The sequence below is a fragment of the Lycorma delicatula genome, chromosome 10, assembly GCF_047948215.1.
Source record: "Lycorma delicatula isolate Av1 chromosome 10, ASM4794821v1, whole genome shotgun sequence".
NCBI lineage: Eukaryota > Metazoa > Arthropoda > Insecta > Hemiptera > Fulgoridae > Lycorma > Lycorma delicatula.
In genome coordinates, this window is record NC_134464.1 from 96,543,985 (window position 1) to 96,556,769 (window position 12,785).

Consider the following 12,785-nt stretch of genomic DNA (forward strand, 5'->3'; position numbering starts at 1 on the left):
TTTTCTGAGGCATTCACAGTTACGAACGGTGTTGTAAAATTTGGACTACGCGCGTGGTCCGCGCATCCGCGGTCTCGGCTAGTTAGTTTGAGGGAATCATGCTAGGTTGGATATGAAGATGTCCGTTTGAGGCCTACGTGAAGGCGAAATTTGATATGTATATTACTGATGCAAATGTCTACGGAGGCATTTAAATCGGTGGCATCCCGACCGAGCCCTGGCTGATGACTGTGAGATGTAATCAGTTAGAGGGTCTAAAGACGACCTCCGTTAAAGCCCCTCGAGGTTCGGAACGGAGGGGGTGGTGTGGAGACCGGTAACGTGGTGGGTGTATTCCCCCTACGAGATTGGGATGTAGGCCTTCCCATATTTGCTACGGATAAAAAAGAAAGATAAATAAAATCGTACTAAAATATATAGGGCAATACTTTACTGTATTTTTTTTTTTTTTTTGAGGTAGTGCCAAATTAAGGGTTAATTGGTCACAACCAAAAAAAAGCAAGTAATAAGATCAATTAAGGGTTAATAAAATTAAGGATCAAACAAATAAGGATTAATAAGGACTTTTTAATTCGGCGCCGATTTTTTTTAAGAAAAAGGAAGATTTTATTTTAATGTTTAATTTTCCTTTTACTTAGTTCCGAAAGCTCATTTTCTAAAAAAAAATCCAAATTTTGCCGGTTGATCTAGTAGTAAACTCGTCATCGTATATCAGCTGATTTCGAAGTTGAAAGTTCTAAGGTTCAAATCCTAGTAAGGGCAGTTATTTTTATGCGGATACTAAAGAGTAAATCGTGCATACCGGTATTCTTGATGGTTGGGTTTCAATTAACATCACATATCTCAAAATGGTCGACTGGGAACTCTACAGGACTATACTTCATTTACATTCATACATATCCTCCTCTAAAGTAATACCTTACGGTGATTCCGGAGGCTAAACAAAAAAAGAAAATTCATTTTCAAAAAATATTCAAATTTTAAAAGTCCTGTAATAATTTTAAAGTGTTATCTTTTTTCGTTCTGTTCTAATAAATTTGTTTTGTTGTATGCCCAGTAAACAACTTGATTTGCAAATTAAGAGTAGATCCTATAAATTCCTGTCGAATATCAATAGAATGTTTTTTTTTTTTGAATGGAAGAGAAAACAGTTTTATTTTTTCGGTTAAAAAAAAAAAGTTGTTATCCCGCTCTTGGTTGAAATCATTCCTGTAAAACATTCAACAGCAAAAAGAGAAATATTTTTAGAAAAAAGGTTTTAAAGAAAAAGAAGATAGACTGGTTTAATATTCTATCAAACCAGTGAATTATTAACAGAACAATATTATTAATAAAATGACGGATTATTACTATTATGATAACTCTTCATTATTAGTAAAATATTAGTAATCAATTCGTTGCTAATCGTTTAGCAATTTTCTATTTAAAATCCCCTTAACAATTGAAAAGGGTACACTTATTCGTCCTACTGCAATAAGGTAAATCACTGATCTTAAGATCATATGTATTTTAATTAAGCATTTATTTATTAGAGACCAGCACTATTATTTCAGCCGAGGCCACAAAGAATAAATAAAATTCATTATATTAATATACTAATATGGAAGAAGCTTTAATCATAAAATTACGCAGTATTAATGTCGTTTTATTTAAGATGAAATATGTCGCTTTTTTTCTTAAAAAAAGGGATTAAATAACTGCTTTCAACTGGATTCAATTGTGTTTACTTTATTGGGTAATTAAAAATTCCGGTTATTATTCAAAATCATATGCCGGTTTTTTTTTTACCCGTTATTAAAGATATTCATAAAATTTCTATGTTTAAATTTAACAAAGGATAGCAGCTACTTATAATAAAGTACTCCGCACTATTAAACAAAGTATAGTGGAGTAAATCATTATTCATACAACGCATTTATGTACTAAGGAATAAAAGTACGGTATTATAACTTTAAGCCCTTCAACCAATCGTTAGATTTATAGGCGAAATTCTCAGAAAAGAAACTAAATTCGTGAATAAGCCTTCAAGATAGATTGATTGCCGTATCCAGAAGAAATAATAATCAAATATAAAGAAATGGGATGGAATTAATAGGATGATCAAAAAAAATAAAAAGTTGTGGTACAAGAAAATTCCCGAGCCTAAAAGTATGTACTCTAATAAAAAATTCTTTACGTACCAGGGGTACCAATCTCTTGGAAAAATAATTACATTTAGGAAAAGAATATTTAAATTTAATCAGGGGATGAGAACTACACATTATTAAAAAAATAATTTATACGTTAACTTGGAAATAAATTTACTTCATGTTTTTTCTCCGCAAAGAAAAAAGCATGAAAACTGGTACAAATTCCTTGAAGGACGCCCTTGATCATTCTTTATAAAATAGATAAAATAATATTCAAAGGTTTTCATGGCGTAAGTGCATATAAATTTTTTTAATATAATTATATATAAAAAAATTAATTTTTACACAGATTTCATTTATTTATAAACTACTTGGAAAAATATAGTTAAAAGAAGAGACAGACTTATAGGCCACATACTAAGGCATCCTGGAATAGTCGCTTTAATATTGGAAGGACAGGTAGAAGGGAAAAATTGTGTAGGCAGGCCACGTTTGGAGTATGTAAAACAAATTGTTGGGGATGTAGGATGTAGAGGGTATACTGAAATGAAACGACTAGCACTAGATAGGGAATCTTGGAGAGCTGCATCAAACCAGTCAAATGACTGAAGACAAAAAAAAAAATAAATAAACTACTTGTTACAATTCTAAGTTTATCATGACGTAATTTCATATGATAGTTTTTTAATATATTAAAAAAAAAAAATTTAAATAGTTTTTACATAAGGTCCATTACAAATTGCGTGATGGAATTTTTATTCATTTTATATACTCACACGCCATTCCTCGTGATAAACCGTAATGTTTTACAGGACTTCCCTTACTTAAAATTACGCGATAACGTAGACACTTCCACTTTAAAAAATTGTATTCAATTTTAGGATGCATAAATTATTTTAACTATATAAAAACATTACTATAATTGAACTATACATTAAAAGATTTTTCCTATCTTTAAAAGAAAAAAATATATAATAAATTCACTTAAAATAATTTATTTAAAAATAAGAAATATACATACTGCCCCTTACATAACTCTTTAACAGTGAAACATTAAATTAAATAGAATTTGAAAAATTCTATTCTATTGTTAAAAATTCTCTTACCACAATCGATGTATTTTTTGGTTGTGCTCACTGCTTGGGCTGTACCCAAATCATTCTTAAAATTAGCGCTGAAAAATATTAGGGTTTTCGTAGCCTGACCTTTTTTTACGTAGAAATACTTGTTATCCCATGACCTTTAAAGTGAAATCATAATCCTACTTTTTACATTTATGAAAAATAAATTGTTTCAGGTAGGAGCATCTTTGACCCATTCGGTTGGTATAGTTGTGAACGCGTCTACGCAAATCAGCTGATTTGGAAGTCGAGAGTTCCAGCGTTCAAGTCCTGATAAAGAAAGTTACTTTTATACGGATTTGAATACTAGATCGTGAATACTGGTGTTCTTTGGTGGTTGAGTTTCAATTAACAACACATCTCAGGAATGGTCGACCTGAGATTGTACAAGACTACACTTCATTTACATTCATACATATCATCCTCTGAAGTAATTCCTGAACGGTAATTCCCGGAGGCTAAACAGGAAAAAAGGTAGGAGCATCTGCTAAATGTTATTTCTATATGTTTAAGTAGTGAAATTTTATTTAAGGATTTCCATTAATATATATATATGTGTGTGTGTGTGTGTGTGTGTGTGTGTGTGGACAGAGTGAGCAAAATCGAATCGAACCGGCTTGAACTGCAGTTTTTTACTTAACCGTTACATTAATGCTGCTCTCGTCGCTGCTGCTGTTACTGAAAATAGCGCCTTTATTAATTGTTTATGTTATTAGTCTCATCTGTTGTTGTTAAATGTAAATTGTTCATGTTTTAGGCTAGTATAATTTCTCTCATTCATAAGTGTTTTCTAAAATGTCTTATTCGATCGAGAAAGAGTTGCTACAGTGGAAGCTTATATGCGTTCTACATCCATTCAAGAAACGCAAAAAAAATTGCTATTGTTAGTATCCCAGCAAAGAATAATATAACGATATGGTTAAAAAATTACGTACAACGAGACAGTATCAAACGTAAAACGAAAACGGTAATCTTCCGTTAGGACTCCAACGGGTAATAGCCTACATTCAAAGAAAAATTTTTGTCGGCCCGAAAAATTTTTTAATTAAATTATTACAAAAATAGCATTGTAAAATAAATATCTTGCCATAAAATTCTTCAAGATTTAAATTTGAAACCTTTCGCGTAACATAATGCAACAACTTGAGAACAAAAAATCGAAATATCTAATTATTATAGTTGACTTCTCAAAAATACACTCGATGGATAGATAAACCCTATGCTGTACTTCATATCAGACGATGTACGGTTTCATTTATAATTAATTCGTACAATCATGTATATTATGACTAAACCCACCGGGTTGGTCTAGTGGTCCAAACGTTTAAATCCTAGTAAAGGCAGTTACTTTTATACGGATTTGAATACAAGATCGTGGAAACCGGTGTTCTTTGGTGGTTGGGTTTCAATTAACCACACATATCAGGAATGATCGACCTGAGACTGTACAAGATTACACTTCATTTACATTCATACTACATATAATCCTCTGAAGTAATACCTTTTACGGTGGTTCAAACAGAAAAAGAAAGGTACAAGGTGACTGAAAATCCTCACCGGATGGTTGATTCACGATGAGAAAGTAGGTTCATGGTATGCTATTTCTGGTAATCGTATAGTGGGGTGAATATTTTTTGACCGGAATGTCAATACAAAAGTACAATTCTTGGCTCGGTTAACATATCGTGAAAAAGAGTACGTTTTCTCCCATCAAACGGAGCAACGTATCAAGACATCAAACGATTCAAAGAGAAATTAACGGTTCTGATAACAGCGATTATCGTCAGGTGACTCTCAGCATGATCATTCGAGTTAATGTGCTTGCTTCGCTGAGCTTTGCAAACATTTGCTAATGTAAATTCAAAATTTAATTTAGATTTTCCTTTCATTCATAAAATTTTACATGTCGCAATTGTGTTTAGTCTGTAGCTCACCTGGTATGTACACACATGTTCATTGTAAATTTTAATTGATTTATTTACGTTTAGAAAAATTATAAAAATGGTAAAATTAGGTTTTACATATAATCAAAGTAACACACGTCTCAACAATTATTATATGTTTTCATTCTTAAATAGTTTCATTATTTCGTAGATTTATTTATTTATAAAATGTATTTACTGTTTAAAAACCAATATTAGATATATTTATGTATACATATTTAAAAATACAATTATTTTCTGCGGCTTAAAACCTTTTACACGCATCATATGATATTCTTTCTGACCTCTGAACGTGATAAAGTGTTATATTTCATCATACCATCAGAACATCATGCAATTTGTGAATGGTCCGTACAGCTTAACAATTGATTTTTTCTTCTATAACATTACATTTAAAAATCTGTTTCTTAGATCATAATAAAAACGGTTGTGAGGCGATCCAAGTCAAAAGTTACTCCCGGAAAAGGTATAGCATTTTCAAGATTATCTAGCATTTTATACGAATTTATTAAAGAAAATGAAAAGTGAAGTGATTTCCTTTTTATCTTGTGTCAAATACCTGGTTGTATATTAATTTACCAAACCCAATTAGAGGTAGAAAACATTCAACCACTGTCAAACAAGTGATAACTTTAGGTAAGCTACAGGGAATGTATAGCGAAAATCATTACCACCTCTAGCGAAAAAAACATCTGTAACTACTACTGCTTATTATACCTTAAATTACTTTACAAGCACAACAGCTATAAGATTGTGAAAATTTAAAGCAGCAATCAATATATATCTTTCTCTTGTGAAACACAATGCGCTACAAATTTTTAAATCACTTCAAAAGAGAATTAAATATTCAGATATCATAAAAAAGTACGTATGTATGTATTATATGCACAATTTAATATTACATTTAAATATATTAAAATAAATAATAGATAATAAATAAAGTATAAAGGAACCCTAGACTGGTGAGCGTTCAAAACATTTTAGTATCATAAAATATAAGAAAAGATATTTTTCACTCGTAAGGTTATATTACCTCAGGATGAATTTCAATAGCATAATACTCTTCCACAGCAGTTCTACATAAAAACAAAACTAGAACGATTTCGTAAAATTTTAACAGTATTGCAACAGGTAGAGAAACTTCCAGAAAGAAGAAAGAGGGAGAAAATGAAGAAAGAAGAATCTAGAAAAAAACGACAAAAGTATTCTTTCTAGAAAAGAAATATAGAAAAGCGTAGAAGGTACGGACAATGGAAACTAATAGGCTCGAACAATCAAAAGGACTGGTCGGGTACTGGTACTGCAGCTCAAGAATTATAAGTATTGTCGGGGACCAGCGGACCCAACAGCAAGGGGACTATTGTCCAGGCTCTGCGATTAATAGGGAGGATATGTATCTCCCGTTAACATTTCGTTCCGGTCCGGAGTGACAGTTTTCAGTATTTTAGTTTAATGTACGATAAAAGCGATCACTGTGTACGGCAGCATTAGGAATAATTGTCTGGTAACAAATGACTGAAGAGTACGTCGTGAGTATTCCATTTTGGACTGTGGTTGAAAAAAAGAAGATGTTTGGTAAGTTATTTGTGAACAGGAGTGAAAGTGACGTGTTCTAGTCATTTATTATGTGTAGGACAGGTCTTTTGTAAACAGTAAAAGTGATTAATACTTGCAAACTTGAACTGTATGAGTTTTGTTTTTTTCTATTATCTTACTGTTAACTCAATATTAGTTCCTATTAATAATTATACAATTTTTAGTATCGGAATTGTATTTTGGTATTTATAATTTAACTGTTATTAAATTGTCTTTGTAATTAATTTGTATTGATACTTTTGTACCTAATAAATTATCTAAGAGTAATAAACTGTACCTGTAAGAAATCTGTACGTGTACTATCTACCAATATTCTTGACCAACCGCAAACACGCGATAGTATTATCCATAGACATTTTCGTAGATATCATTTTCATTACAAACTTTATTAAAATGTATTCAGGATCAGAAAGAAATCTAATTAGAAAAGGGTAAAGGTTTCCTATTGAATCACACAAAAAAATAAATAATAAAATAAATTCACAACAAATTTAAGCTTAAAATCTAAATTTTGAAATTAAATTCGCAACTAATTTATTACTTTATACTTTTTATTTCAGTTTTTATTATAGCTATGACGTATATACTAGTAAAAAAATTTAATATACAAGAGACACCAGCCACAGTTACTTCGTTTGAGAGTAGTGACGTACACACCAAGCAAAGCACAGCTATCACATGGTTGTGGGCTTAATATACTAACGTACAACAGTATATTTATCTAAATGAAGAATGCAATGGTAAGTCACTTCTTTAACCAATTTTCTTTGTAAACCTGTTATGAGATGCTTATTATCCTTGAGAATAGTTGAAGTTAATTCTTATGACTCGCCTCAAATCGTTTACAACAGTTACCATTATGGCAACTATCAAATAAACGATTTTTATAATTTTATATTGTGGTGGTAAAATAATTCATTCACAAAAAGAACTATATTAATTTTTTGGCTTTTAATTTTCTGTAAAGTAGAGTTGCTTCCTCTAAGAGTAATGATGTTCATCACACAACAAATTCCTGTGGTGATTTGGAAGTTCCATCTTTAGTATCAAAAATATATTTTTTTTTTCTGTGAGCTTCACGCGGTGATTTACTAAAGTGTATTCAGTCGAGAGAAGAAAACAAGAAACGATTTAATTTCTTATTTAATTGTAAGCTTAAAATCTAATGATTGTTATTCTTTAAAATATTTGTACCATTTTAATGTAGATAGCTTGCAGCGTTTTCTAGGATTACATCAACAAGATAAAAGTAAGTAAAAAATGTAATTTTATATGAAATATATTTTTTTATTAGGAAGAACTCATGGCCTCACCAAATATATATATATATATATATATTGAATGAACGTATATTAAAAAGATATTTTCCTTTGTACACGTAGCAAAAGAATAAGCAGACCAGAAAGCTCTAAAAGCTTCATAATACTTTCAATGTCAGTATAAATTGCGCAATCATTTATTAATAATAAAGAATTGATTTGTTGCAAAATTAGAAACCGTGTATAAAAAGTAAAAATTAAAAAAAACTGTTATTAAAGGATAAACCAGCAAAGTGTGAATAGTTAAGTATAGAACCGGAACAAGCCAGTTTTTCTTGGCGCCATAAAGTATTTAGTCTATACGTAGTGCGCACACCCCCGTAAACCCCCAACTGTAACGTTTATTTTATATGTATCTAGCCCTCCACAGTAGTGAAAATTATTATTATGCCTTTCAATGTTTGGGATAACTTCCAATAACACGTAATTCCTGACGTATTAAGATGTAGTAAATATATTATAAATTACGAAATTAAGTTAAAATTACAAATACCAACGGAAAATAATTTTTCACTTCATATGTTACAATAAAGATAATTAAGTTAATATAACTAATAAAATTAATAATCGATAAATTAAAGAGATTATCTTTTTTTAAAAAAATATATTTCAACGATGTTTTTACTTATTATTACTTATTATTGTTTTATGACATAGGTCATAAAACATACACAACATTATTATTACGTTTACTACACATAAATAGTTACAGAAATTACTTATTCCGTGTTATACTTATTATTATTTTTATTATCATTATTACATATTGCATGTTTCACGCGTAAAACAAACAACAATGAGAACAAAATAAAATAACGAAAGAAACAAATTCGAATTAATGTAAAGAAACAAAACGAGATGGTTAAATAAAAACGTCTAAGGAACACCGTTATAAAAATATAAAGCATTGAATATAATAAAGATAATCTTTTAAAATATAAAATAAAGGTGATTAACAATCGATAAAACGGGTAGTAGTGATAACAATAAAAGACGACAACAATCTCAAACTCGGAAAAGTGCAATGTAGCCTAAATCACTATACATGTATAATTTGTATGTAAGAAGAGCTAATTAAGAAACCAAACGGAAAACATTTGAAAGCAGCAGAAACAATTAATGAAATAAAAATTATACTAAGATTCGCTAATGAGGTACTGTTCATTAAAGATCAAGGAATTATATTACGGAACGGAACGCAAGAATGGCGGGAGATTCAATATTTCTCCGTACAGATCGCACAGCCTGGACAATGTTCCTTGCTGCTGTATCTTTCTATTATCGGGCGGATTTCATCGGTTATGGCGGTTATAAATTTTAAGTGTTATTTATGGACGGATTTGGTAATTTGCGTTCCTATCCGTATGGACCAGCGTGAAATTTATTTACCGGTTCTGACCGTGGGAGACTAAGCTTTTGAGCCTAGTAATCCCAGCGTGATTCCCCTTCAGTCCATCCGCTGAAGTCCTTTCGGTATCAGCACCTATGGGCCAGCAGGAATGCGCCTATCGGAGCCCTAGTTATTTGGAGGGAGAAATGCGCCCCGTTCTCCGGAGGGAGTCGCATATGCTGACTAAATGAGATTGTGGTGTCTTCGTGGGACGATGTGGGGTGTTGTCTAGCTTTTTATAGTTTTAACAAAATTTAATTGTGAAAACTGTTACTTTCGCGGCCGGAATTTTCGCGCGGTTTCCATTTATAGGTTAAGCGATATAGAGGCTCCTAAGCCTGGTTTGTCATTTTTTGACTCTCGTACCTCCTTTTCACGGTGGTTCGTTTAATACAACATGAGGCCGATTTCTTATACCCTGTGGAGTACGGTCCTCTCGGCAGATGGCCGTGTTCGGATATGGCTGCTCTCCTGAACAGTCTGCGTGCCTGCGCCACCTCCACCTGAATTATATTAGTTGATACCGTATCAAAACACGCTCATCATTAGGATACTTAGATTTAACTGGATATACCCTACTTCATTTGCCATCTTTTTGCTACTCGTACAACAGGCTACCAAAATAATACGTATACTACGTAATACGTGAACAATAAACTTAACTAGGTCTACATCTAGTTAAGTTTATTGTTATTCGTTATCATTAACCCGGAATATATTTGTATTTTGATTCATCTTTATTTTAAAACTTCATATAAATGGTTTTTAATTATTTTCCTATAACATCAATTAAAAAAAAAGAAAACAAAAATTACATTGTTAAACACAAACTGAAGTTTTAGAAATTAAATACTAATCGGATAGAATAGACACAAACACTGAGAGCACTGAAATATGTATATATTATAAAATAAATCTATGATTCATATATTGCATGTTAATAATAATCTAAATCAAATAAATTACGATACGAATCCAGTGATATGTTTTTATTTCTCCGGTTACATGCTAATTTTATGAATATCTCATAATACATACAGGAAAGCACGCTAATCAAGTTAGATTTTGCATGTTGGGATTTTTTCGTATCTTGACATTTCAGGTCTTCTTTAACCAGAAAAAAACACGTATTTAGTAATAAAAAATCCGAAAGATGTACGAAAGTATGTCGATCTGTTTTTTGTCTGATATCACCAGTGTAGATGGACCGATTTGAATAAAATATGAGACGATAATTTCTATATATTTATCCCAATTAATTTTAATCAAAATCGGTCAAGAGAGCAGGGAAATACGGTCACAATGAGTCACGTATCTCAAAATTTTATTCAAAAATTAGGTAAATTTTGTCAGACTATTTAATTCCCTTTAGATAGCAAAGATATTTTCTAATAGTATTTGGTCTTATTCAAACTTTAATAAAAGGAAGAGAAAAAAACACTTTTCTTTTCAGTTATTTCTGGACTTCTATAGTAAGATGTGTAAATACACTGATAGAAATGTCTTCCGAGGATTTGCATCAGTGGCATCCTGATAAAGACCAAACTGATGACTGTGTTGTGTTATCAAGTTTAAGTCTTACCGGAGGTAGTCTTTTAGATGACCTTCATGTATGGTGAGATCATCATGGCCAATGGCGACCAGGATCGTCATGTGTCTTCCCCTACGGGGTCAGGATGGATTCAAAGTCACATTCTTGTATTATTTTGATGCTTTCATTTTATTAGAATACCACTTCGGTGATGCATTTGGGTAATTTCATTCAGTGTGAATGATAATAAACCCTTCCGGTTGGTCTAGTGGTGAACTCGTCATCGCAAATCAACTGATTTTGAAGTTGAGAGTTCTAAGTTTCAAATCATAGTAAAGGCACTTTTATACGGATATAAATACCAGATCGTGGATACCGATGTTTCAATTAACCATTCATATCAGTAATGGTCGACCTGAGACTGTACAAAACTACACTTCATTTACATTCATACATGTCATCCTCTGAAGTAATACTTACGGTGGTTCCGGAGACTAAACAGAAAAAACAGAGTGAAGGACAAGCCTAAGTTTTTTACATTTTTTCGTCAGTTTTCGGTTGCTTGATATCTTCAGGCTGGATAGATCAAATTAACCTTTGTAGATGATTTCTGATTATGGGTCTTTCATTCCCTTTAATTTTGATTACAATTGGTCAAGATGATAGGAGATACGGTCACCATGGGTCTCGTATCTCAAACGTTTATTTACGAGTAATGAATAGAATATTTTTTTACGTTGTTCTTTACTTCCATACTTACATTCTTAGTTTTTTTGTCTTCAGTCATTTGACTGGTTTGATGCAGCTCTCCAAGATTCCCTATCCAATGCTAGTCGTTTCATTAAGGTATAACCCCTGCATCCTGCATCCCTAACAATTTGTTTTACATACTCCAAACGTTGCCTGTCTACACAATTGTTTCCTTCTACCTGACCCTCTAATATTAAAGCGACTATTCCAGGATGCCTTAATATGTGGCCAATAATTCAGTCTCTTCTTTTAACTATATTTTTCCAAATGCTTCTTTCTTCATCTATTTGCCGCAACACCTCTTCGTCTGTCACTTTATCCACCCATGTAAAGATTAAAAAGTAACGGGGATAGGGAACATCCTTGTCGGACTCCCTTTCTTATTACGGCTTCTTTCTTATTTTCTTCAATTATTACTGTTGCTGTTTGGTTCCTGCAAATGTTAGCAATTGTTCTTCTACCTCTGTATTTGAACCCTAATTTTTTTAAATGCTGAACATTTTATTCCAGTCTACGTTATTGAATATTTTTTCTGGGTCTATAAATGCCAAGTATGTTGGTTTGTTTTTCTTTAATCTTCCTTCTACTATTAGACTGAGCGCTAAAATTGCTTCCCTTGTCCTTATACTTTTCCTGAACCAAATTGGTCTTCTCCTTACACTTCTTCCACTCTCCTCTCAATTCTTCTGTACATAATTCTAGTTAAGGTTTATGATGCATGGCTAGTTAAGCTAATTGTTCTGTATTATTCACATTTATCTGCTCCTGCTTTCTTTGGTATCATGACTATAACACTCTTTTATAAGTCTGACGGAACTTCCCCTTTTTCATAAATATTACACACCAGTTTGTATAATCTATCAATCGCTTTCTCACCTGCACTGCGCAGTAATTCTACAGGTATTCCGTCTATTCCAGGAGCCTTTCTGCATTGAAATCTTTTAATGCTCTCTTAAATTTAGATCTCAGTATTGTTTCTCACCTTTCATCTTCTTCGACTTCCTCT

General features: G+C 31.8%; 1 protein-coding gene across 3 annotated transcripts in view; it reads right to left on the minus strand.

Annotated features, from left to right (window-relative positions):
* The window catches only part of LOC142331353 (uncharacterized), a 150,842-nt gene that overhangs the window by 28,818 nt on the left and 109,239 nt on the right, over positions 1–12,785 (minus strand). Inside the window, exon 1 of one of the 3 annotated variants that reach the window (XM_075377201.1) lies at positions 7,067–7,193. The exons of the other annotated variants lie outside the window; for them this stretch is intronic. The gene's annotated coding sequence lies outside the window, so the exon portion shown is untranslated. Of the gene's footprint in view, positions 1–7,066; positions 7,194–12,785 lie in introns of those variants that run through there. 3 annotated transcript variants of the gene reach the window in all.